An 11128-nucleotide genomic window follows, 5' to 3' on the forward strand; every position below is an offset into this window, starting at 1 on the left:
CTGAAAGTCTTTAAGTATTCATATGGTTTTTATTTCTCTGTAGGAGAAACACTAGGTTGTAGGATAAACTCACTTTTAGTGAAGTTACAAAACCATTTTCTAAGATGGCTCATCCATGAATTCCCAACAGTGAGGAGAGTTCCAGTTTTCTTACAGCACCTGTTACTGTTTGTTTTCCTGGTCACAGCCGTTTTAGTGAGGACAAAATGGTGGCTTTCAGCTTCCTAGTTACTAAAGATGTTGAGTGTAGTTTCACGTGTTCATTGGCCCTTGGTAAAATATTCAAATTTTGTGCTCATTAGTAAATTAAGTTGACTTTTTTACTCAGTTGTGAGTTGTTTATATATTTGAGAAACAATATTTAATGCGACAAAAGATTTGTATATATTTCCTCTCATTCTTTGCTTTGTCTTTTAGTGTTTTTAGAAGAGTAATTTTTATGCAGTTCTCCTTATCATTTTTTATTCAATCAGCTGTTTCTTGGTGTTTATAGTTACAACACCATTTCCTAATCCCAGGGTGCAAAGATTTACTCCTATGTTTTGCTCAAAAGTTCAGATTTTCTTTCAGGTTTAGGCTTATGACATATTTTGATTAAAATTTTTATGTGTAAAGTAAGATACATTATAGATATTGATAGATAGATATAGATATCTACTCATCTTAACACTATTGGTCCAGAAGACTTTCTTCTCTGGTAAATTGTTTGACACCTCTGTGGATTTACTGAGCATTGATGTAAGGAAATCTTCTGGGCAGTTCTGGTCTGTTGATATCTGTGTCTCTACCAAAGTTCCATCATCTCACTTTCTGTAGCTTTGTGATGCAGCTGAAGTTAGAGCGTGTGAGTTCTCTAACTCCATTCTTTTGCGTGATTCAGTTAAATATGTTTTGGTTTAATTCATAGTGTTCTGCCTTCAGAATCAGAGGACACATTCCAGAAATGATATTCAGAAAGAGAATAATGAAATGATAAATGATTAACTAACCTTTTAAAATTACTTTGTATTTTGAAGACAGGGAGTATTCGTTCCTATTTCTGAGGGTCAATGTAGTTGTGATTCATTAACATGCCTAGTGATGGTCAAGTCAAGTAATTAACAGCACTGGGATTTTTTTCGTATTTGAACCAGTAGCATAGGTTTTTGTGGAACACATGGTGCTTTTTTTTAAATTAAAAGACGGATTTGAGTTTTGACAGTGCCATTGTTAGTATAGATATTTAAATCTGGTAAATGAAATGAATTATCCAGCTCAACAATGACATTTTGCACAAAAAATAATCACAAGTATGGTGAAATAAAAAACAACTGCTTTTTTTGTTTGTTTGTTTTGTTTTTTAAATCACAAGTATGCTGAAATAAAAAACAACTGCTTTTTTTGTTTGTTTGTTTTGTTTTTTAGAGACAGGGTTTCTCTGTGTAGTTTTGGTGTCTGTCCTGGAACTCACTCTGTAGCCGAGGTTGGCACTGAACTCTCACAGAGATCTGCCTGGTTCTGCCTCCTGAGTGCTAGGATTAAAGGCATTGCAACACCACTGCCCAGCAAAACAACTGCATTTAAGACATTAAAATGTGTATAGATTGTAGCACAAACTCATTATTAATGACAATTACACAAATGGCACATTGGTCAGAATATTTGGGAGTAAATAGTTACGTAAAATTAGGACAACTGTGTTTCACTCTTTTCCTTTGTGTTTTTGATATATTTAACTCATTTTTGTCTTGAAACTTACTGAATACACATCATATGTTATACTTTAATTGATTTACTTGGATTAGAGCAATGAATGAAACAATATGAGTCCTGTTCTTCATAGAGAACAGTATAACCATATAAACAACAGAATACAGCTAATAGAAGAGCTACAGAGAAGATCAGACTGTTGTAGCTGGAAGTTTTCCTGTGTTCTGCCCGTCCCGCAGCGCTCGAACAAGTTAACACACAGAGGCTTACATTACTTACAAACTGCATGGCCTAATGGCTCAGGCTTCTTGATAGCTAACTCTTTTATCTCAAATTAACCCATTTCTATTAATCTACGTATTGCCACATGTTCCATAGCTGTGTCCCATTATATGTTGTTCCTTGGACGGCTGGCTCGCATCTCTTTCCTTCTGCCTTTCTTCTTTCTGTCTATCTGCTTGTATTTCTTGTCTGCCTCTAAGCTACCTTGCCATAGGCTAACACAGCTTTATTTATCAACCAATCAGAGCAACACATATTCACAACATACAGGAAGACACCCCACAGCAGACTGGAGGGGAATCAAAGCTTGTAGAGGGCAATATTTCATTCCAGAAGACTTCTATAATGAGATGGCATTTGGACACATCTGGAAAAGGGCTCTATGCATGCATATTACAACACACATGATGTGTGACTATGAAATAATTGCAGATATTCTTTAGAATAATAGACTTGGATTTCAAAGGATCTTTGAAATATTCAATCCTCTGTCATTTCTATCTGTATTGTATTTGAACATCATCAATAAAAATATTCCTTGACAAATGGCTCAGCTCTATGGAAAACTCCTCTTCATATTGGACTGAAAATGGTTAGAAAACCACTCCGTTTACTTTTTGTTTCCTCATTGAATGACCCAGAATAAATATAGCCTTGCATGAGTTTCTTGAGTGTCTTGAGTGTCCTGTAAAAAACTCTGAAAGTGACTGCAAAGGGTTAGCATTAAAATGTCTTACCATGTGGCACCATTACTGAAAAACACTTGCCTCTTGATAATACCTGTCTCTTAAGAACAATGACCTCTTAAAACATCTTAGCACAGTTACTGTCAGTCAGTCTGATTGTAGCAATCATAACTCACACCCAACCAGACTTCATGAAATCTACTCGGAAGTATTTTCTACCAACTTTAAGTCCATTTGTTAAAATTCTGCCATGTGACTGAACACTGCTTGCTACCCATCATTCACTTTGACTGATTTATAATGGATAGTATACATTTTCTTGAAACTTTTTTCTTTTCTTTCTTTCTTTCTTTCTTTCTTTCTTTCTTTCTTTCTTCCTTTCTTTCTTTCTTTCTTTCTTTCTTTCTTCCTTCCTTTCTTTCTTTCTTTCTTTCTTTTTAACATCAAGGAAAAAAAAATCCAGCCCAGCAATGGTGGCTCAAGCTTTTAATCCCAGCACTTAGGAGGCAAAGGCAGGTAGATCTCTGTGAGTTCAAGGCCAGCCTGGTCTACAAAGTGAGTTCCAAAGGAGAAGCTCTGTCTTGAAAAACAAACAAACAAACAAAAAAGAAAAAAGAAAAAAATCCAGTTGTACATGTGTTCTGAGAGTCAGCATTTTATATTTTGGAATTTTCACTTGGTGTATTTTGAAACAATGTATTCATTGTATTTAGAAACAATGATAATATAAGACAACAAAACCTTTTCAAGATTAGTATGTCTTATTTTAAAAAAAATATTACTGCCTTGGTGAGAATTTTTTGTTGTTCTTTATTTACCGATTCACTAAGATATATAATGTCTCATGATACTGTCAATTCCTTGTTAAGGGAAAACTGAGTTTTCTCTTTCAACCTGTTGGTTTTTTTTCCCTTCTAGTTTTTCCCTGGTAATGTTCCCGGCTGCTTGTCCACACACTCACTCTCTACTTGCTGAGAGCTAGGGCTGCGGACAGGAAAATAGAAACCAACTCAGTTTCTGCCCTCAAGGAGTTGAGATTCCAGGGAGAGAAAGAGTAGACAGCTGGCAATAGCAGCGCCCAACAGCCCAGCCAGGCGCCAGAGCCCTGCACAGAGCAAGATGTGGGCCAAGTCAGAGAAGGCAGGGAGGTGGGAAAAGGTTCCAGGCAGCGAGCAGCCTCCGAGAAAGTGCCCAGGAGACAGAGAACAAGAGTGGACACCATTGGGCAGAGAGTGGGGGCGGGGCCGAGGTGGAAACGAGGCAGAAACTTCTCTAATTGATTAGAGGAATTGCTGGGAAGTGGCCACCCACCACATTCTCTGCTAATTATCCACACTGTGCCCTACCGGTGCTGAGGGCTCACACATGTTGACTGATGGATGTGAAGAGCTCTGTGGGTCAAGCTAAGGAGGTCTTTATTATCAACTAGCACTGTGTGCTTATCTCTACCATTACCCTACATAGCTGCTGTGCGTCATGTTGCCTGAAAGTCTATTGTATAGGCAAGGGCCATGATACCCATAGGGACTCCAGGAGACGGGGAGCGGAGGTCATCAGGACCACCAGAAGTCAGTAGTACCAGTCTTTCCAGAAGGCCAATATTCCACTTATTATTTTGTTTCTTTACTTTCTGAGTTTTATTTGAATATATTACACACATGGTGGAGATTATTGTAACATTTTCTTTTTTTTTTTAGTATGGTTGTGAGCTACCATGTACTGGGAACTGAATCTGGGTCCTTTGCAAGAGCAGTTACTGCCCTTAACCACTGAGCCAGCTTTCTAGTGCCCATGATAACATTTTCGTACATGGGCATAGCATGCTTTGGTCATATTCCTGCCTCCCCTGACCACCAGTCCTTCTGTGTTCATTTTTGCTTTTTAGTGTGGATTCCTCATATTAAGTTAGTAGCATTGTTCTCCTAAACACCCATGTGTATAGAACTACCTCAGCCTGACACTACATAAAGGAAAATTCTGCTTGTTAAAGACTATTTGGATGATGGTTTCTGTACTATTGGTGACTTATATTTAGGGTGTTAAGAGACTGTATTATTGTTTGTCTTTTTATTTTAGGCTCAAATTTTAGGGAATACTTGATAATTTCAGGAATTGTTCATCTTTCAAAACAATTTCTGGTACAGGCATTCCTATCTGAAACTATAAAAACCAGCTCAAGATACGCATTATGTGCATTTAATTTTAAATTATATTTAATATTTATGTTATATGACATGTAATATCTATTTACTAATTAAAACCCATTTCTATGGGCCCTGGGCTTTATGGTACAATAGACCGCATCATATGAGATTTAGTATTATGGTATTTCATTTTAGTAAGCGCAAAGGGGCACCAAAAGTCCAAGATGGGCACCAATGTGTCATCTTACTCAGTGAAAATCTTTGAGCTGAATGACGATGCTCCGTGAAAATACCCAGATAATTTCCAAGCACCTCAACCTGCCTAAGTTCAGCCTCTTGCATTCTCTGTCTGCAGCTTCTTCACCCCAAAGGAGGCTCCACATCCTCAGCCACGCTTCGCTGGGGCCTTGGTGTTTCAGCTGCTTCTCTCACAGTGTGGTGGTGTTTAGGCTCCTCTGCTCTAAGGGCCTCTGAACTCCTGCTTTATTTGGGGCTATTCCCTTTTTTCTCAGCATAAGTCTACACTGCTTCCATTTTCTTGGCTGGGGATAGCAATGGACTAAAGTCCCTCTTACATTTTTGCCTATTGCCCCACCCCACCCCAAACCCCATCTTCCACAGCACAGTCACAGTGAACTTTTAAGAACACAGATCCCGGGAGGTGTACAAGGCCCCCTTTTATAAGGAAACATAGCGAATGCCCAGGGGGTGCTCTTAGTGTCTGCAGCTGAGGATGTATCCTGACAGGACCCTAAGGGCAGGCCAGTACAGACGCCTAAATGACAACACTCCTCCCTTCTGTTTATTATAAAAGGTGAGGAGTTAGAAAGGGGTAGCAGGTGAGGCAGGGATGAGGGTATCGTGTTTGGGAGACTGCTTCCTGCTGGTCTGGGGGACATCAATCATCTTTGGGGGACCTGAGAAATCTGGGGTGCTGGCCATGTCCTGGGGTAGCTAGCTGGACACTTCACTGTCCAGGCTCTGTGGAACCATCAGGCTGTTTGAGGTGGATCCAAGTCAACTCCCTGGGGCTAACAAAAACAATCGTCAGTGTTGGATGGAGAGACCCAGCTATTCATTAGGTGGGAAAAAAAAGTAGGGCTGTCATCAGTGGGCCAGGTACAGGGTCCCAGCATGTCTCAGACTGAATCTAAATCTCGGCACCAAATGTATTTTTAAACCAGCAGAGAAAGTGTCACACCATACAACAGGGCCCATGTGGGAGGTTTATTGAGGGGATGGGAGAGAAGGGGCAAAGAAGGGGCATAGAAGAGAGCAGAGACCAGTACCTGGGAACAAGAGTGATGGAAGAGAAAGAGAGGTAACTGTTTTTTCAAGTATGTCAAGTATGTTTAAGAACCTGTCACCCAGACACCTAGGAGATTAAGGATAACACTGAAGATCACTGACCTCCATTTATTAACAGTAGCATACCAGCTAAACATTTTCATTCTCATAATCCTATTCATGCTGGAGCAGTACCTACTTCTCAGGAGTGGCTTTGTGAAACATTTTTTAGCCTCCTGAAACTCATTTAGCCCCCTTTGAAGATACCTTAAAATTTGTGAGTCTGAATATAGCCATTATGAGGCCATTAGTTCTGCTGCTTGTGAGCTGCCTGTTTTTCCTTTATGATTCTTAGTTGTTCTTTTGCAGAGCTGCCAGCTTAAGTCGTGCTGGGATCAAGAATAATGGGTCTCGGCGGTTCATGTTCCTGGAGTTGTGTCCATGCCAATGGATACCCACATGCTCCAGAAGAGAATTTGACATCACTGCTGCTGTTGTTGCTGTTATAACAGTGATGACCAGCGCTACTACTGTTTCTGGGATTGCCATTTCATAACTGGTTACTACAGCTAGCACAGTGGAGACCCTGGCAGCAAAAATAGCTACCACAGTTAATTAATCTTTCATTCTATTGGGCATGACAAATTTAAATCAATAGTTATATACATTTTGATTGGCTTTGAAAGTTATAAATTTACAAACTCAAGTTCCATTTGCTCTTGGGATACCATCTTAAAAGGACTCCAATTTGCAGGAAGGCTCATTAAGGAAAGGAATGGCTCAGCTGCCTTTAGCCTACCAGCTGTGGGTGGGTTAAGACTTCTGTTGGTCTTTTCTGTGTCAAACACACAGATTGCAAGCCCAGCACCACTTAGAGATCTTTGGTAACAGTTAACTCTGCAGCTCTCACTCGATTGAGCCTGTATGATAATGAGTATTCAGAGATGGGTAATGTCTGGGGGGTGCTCACCAACCTAAGACAGAATGCCTGTGTGGCCTGGACAGGTGTCTCCATGACGGGTAAGGTGACCTGCTGATGTCCCATGTAACTTAAATCAGAAGCTCATTTTTTTAGTAAAAGGGGGGACCTGTAGGTCCCTGGCCCTCATTTTGGGTAACTGTTGACTTGCTTGCAGACCTTGATCTTGATATCCTCCCTATGCTAATTCCCTGCGAGATTCCACCCTCCTGAATGCTTAAGAGAAGCTCCTTATCTGTGTATGCAGTATATTGGGCATTAACAGCTTAGATGCAAGATTGTAAAACGTCAGGAGTGGGGGGGTGGAGATTTAGCTCAATTCAAGGCCCGGGGTTCGATCCTCAGCTAAAAAAAAAAAAAAAAAAAATCAGAAGCAAACTTCTGTCCTCTGGGGTTCTCCCATTGTGCTGTAAGTTTGTATTTAAGACTTCCTCCCTCCTACAATAAACGGCATTTGGCATTTAAAAGAAGAAGAAGAAAGAAGAAGAAGAAGAAGAAGAAGAAGAAGAAGAAGAAGAAGAAGAAGAAGAAGGGATCAAGATCATGATGGGGAAACCCACAGAGACAGCTGACCAGTGCTAGTTGGAGCTCACTGACTTTGGACTGACAGCTCGGGAACCTGCATGGGACAGAACTAGGCCTGCTGAATGTGGGTGACAGTTGTGTGGCTTGATCTGTTTGTGGGGTCCCTGGCAGCAGGACCAGGACTTATCCCAGGTGCATGAACTGACTTTTTGGAACCCATTCCCTGTGGTGGGATACCTTGCTCAGCCTTGATACAATGGAGAGGGGCTAGGCTCTCCTTCAACTCAGTATGCCAGACTTTGTTGACTACCATGGGAGGCCTTACTCACTCTGAGGAGTGGATGGGGGTAGAGTGGGAGGGAAGTGAGGAGGCAGGAGAAGGAGAGGAAGGGGGAACTGGGGTTGGTATATAAAATGAAAAATAAATAAATAAATAAATAAATAAATAAATAAATAAATAAATAAATTATTTTTTTAAAAAAAGTAAAAAAGAAAAAAAAATAAGAGCACATATCTCACCAGGTCATCCTACCTAGAACTCCTGAATGCCTTCCATTGTTCCTCAGACTGAACCTCTAGCCACGAGTACTGTTCACCTTTCCTGCTTCATTAGGATCACCTTCCAGAACCCACACTTGAGCCATGCTGGAGTGAACTTGAACCCCTCTTAGCTGCTGTGCCCATTATCCACTGCACTTGCCCCCTCTCCACCTACAAAGCTTTTGCCTCTTGGGCTGCACTGGGGCCCACATGTGCTCAGGCCCCAGGCCAGGTGGAGCTAAACATAGTTCACAGACACATTGCTCTTGGGATTGCTTGTTTTAAACAGGCCTTCACAGGAAGAATGCTTTTCCAAAGGCAGGAGTCTGCTTCACTTGCTGTCTCCAAGACCCAGTATGGTTACTAAGTGTTCAGGGAGTATTTCAACAACAAAGCACCATAAAGCTTGGGACAGGAGTCATTAGTCATGAAAGTGAAAACATAGGTTTTTAAAAATGGCAGACATCATGACAATGACTGGGTCTGAGGTGATTCAGAGTTTTTTGTTTTGTTGTTTATTTTATTGTGAGACTACTCGTTTATCAAACTCAGGTCTTCTTGCCTGCAAGGCAAACACTAACAGTGTGTTTGTCACTGTAACCCCCACTGTGTAACCCCCAGAACTGCCTTCAGAGAAAGCCTATTTGTATCTCAATGACCCCTAAGTTTCTTTTGCTCCTGGATACCCAAACACTTACAGGGACCACAGTCCATGCTTTTTGGTCACTGTTCCTTTATCGTGTGTGAATCAAAGCTAAGAGCCAGCCCAGCTGCCTAGTAGGCAGTTCAACCTTGGAGTGGTATATTTGATCATTTCATGAGTGCCTTATTTATTCATTTGTTTATTTACTTATAGTGATTCTATGTTATAGTGAGTCTGTGAATTGGATCCAGGACCCTGTTCATGTCAAAGAGCCACTCTACCACTGAGCTACACCCCCAGCCATATTTTCTCTTGAGATAGGATCTCACTGAGTTTTCTAGATTGGTGATGAACTCACTCTGTAGCCTCAATAGACTTTGAACTTGTGAGCCTCGTGCATTAGCTTCCTACATACCTGGGAGTTCAGGCAACTTTGGCCAGGCCAGACTAACTTTTTGTTTTGTTTTAATTGTTCCTAAGCTGCTTTGGAGACACAGAAATCATGTTATATTGTCATTTGTAAACACAAGGAAATGTCAAGGATTTTTGCCTACTTTATAATTAAATTTTACCTAATCCTGCCTTTTCTATCTGCAAAGTTGCCTCCTGAAATAAGTCTAACAGGTTTCCCACTTACACCGAAGGGCTTGCAGTTTCCACATTTCTCACAGATGGTTTGTTACCAGGCTGAAGTGATGTAGTAGTTCCTAAGGAAGTGAAGCTTCCGACTTTGCTCAGGCTGTTTGTTGGAGCTTTTCAGAAGACCAGAGAAAGGCTCCCAGGGGAGAAGGTCAGGGAACAGCCAAGCTCTGGACAGACAGAGGGCAAACACATACTCCAGGGATCAGATGAGAACTGGTGATTCCCTTATCAAGCCTGTGTACTCTCAGACTTGGCAGACAAGCAAATCTCCCAGCTATGCCAACTTGTGGCAGAGAGTGTGAGTCAAATTTAAAATTATTAGGGCTATTTATAATAACATCTCACAATTGTGTAACAGTTATAGTTTACAAAATGATTTTATAGCCAGTGTGCCAGACAGTAGAACATAATATGATTTCCCTCTATTAATGTTTAGTCTAATACTGTGTGTGAAATAACACTTGATGAATAAATGTGATTTATTCCATTTTATAGAAGATAAAATGGGTTCTGAGAATTAAAAAAATATCTTTGCACTCTTCCAGCTAACAAGTGATAGATGATGATGTCCTCTAGCTCCAAGCTGCTTCTCACACTCTGGTGTTGCTATTTGGCATTTTAAAATGTATCAAAAGGAAAGACAGACACAATGAAAGACGGAACATTAGAATGGAGCCTCTACAGTTGGTCACATATAGCTGATGCTATGTTTATCTGACTCAAACATATGTAAGTAATTGTAGTGTACGCAAATGAAAAGATGAACTAACAGTATTAAAACTGTGAAGCTAAAAATAACATTTTGAGGGGGGAAAAATCCAAAAATGAGAAAGAAGTAACTGAATTCCTCCAACTGAGCCTTTTATCTTGTACAACAAACCATGCGTGTGAAATTCCACTTTGGAGACAGGAAACAGATTGTACACTCATCAGCTGAAGTCCTAATAAACAAAGTCTTGCTTGTGGTGGAGGAGAAGCTCTTTCATCGATCTCCCTAGCAACAGATTTGCTCCTTTGTGGTGTCAGGAAGAAAGCGTGGAGGATGGGTTGTCCACACCATGGATGATTTCCTTGGGCAGCCTTCTCCTCAGATTCAGGACAGTCTCTGCTCAGAAGTCAGTCCAGCTGGGAACCCGCAGCTGAAGTATGTTGATCCTGCTGTGAAGAGAGTGGGAGGGCACTGGGGTCAGCCCAAAGGACAGGAACGTGGGGAATGCTTGTGCTCCACAGACACCGGGGCCCTTCACTGGCAGTTCTGTCAGGAAAAGCCAAAGCACTGTATTTTCAGACTCACAGCTGTGACCGACCTTTCCTTCCGAAGTTCTCCTGACTTCTTGAGATCCAGTTTTCACAGATCCTTCCCCAGACACTCATTCCTGTAATCCTCGACTTCCTTTGTGTCCTATGTGGAGCTGGTTCTCAGGGTTATTATATGATTTTTTGCCAGTCCATCTCTTCACAGGACAGGAAACCCTCACTTAGAGATTTTCAATGTATACGTGTTTGGATATTAGGGTGTGTTTGGTGGTGGTGGTGGTGGTGGTGGTGGTGGTGGTGGTGGTGTGTGTGTATGTAAATGTCCTTTTAGAACAAGTATGAACAAATCAAAGGCTAGCAAAGCCATTTCTGTTGATCTGGGATTGGGTACCAATGGGATTGGTGAATGCAGCAGGCACCTGCTGCCCTTGAGGGGTCTCATCTTCTGCTCTTA

Source organism: Onychomys torridus, chromosome 3 (genome assembly GCF_903995425.1).
Source record: "Onychomys torridus chromosome 3, mOncTor1.1, whole genome shotgun sequence".
In the NCBI taxonomy this organism is placed as follows: Eukaryota; Metazoa; Chordata; class Mammalia; order Rodentia; family Cricetidae; genus Onychomys; species Onychomys torridus.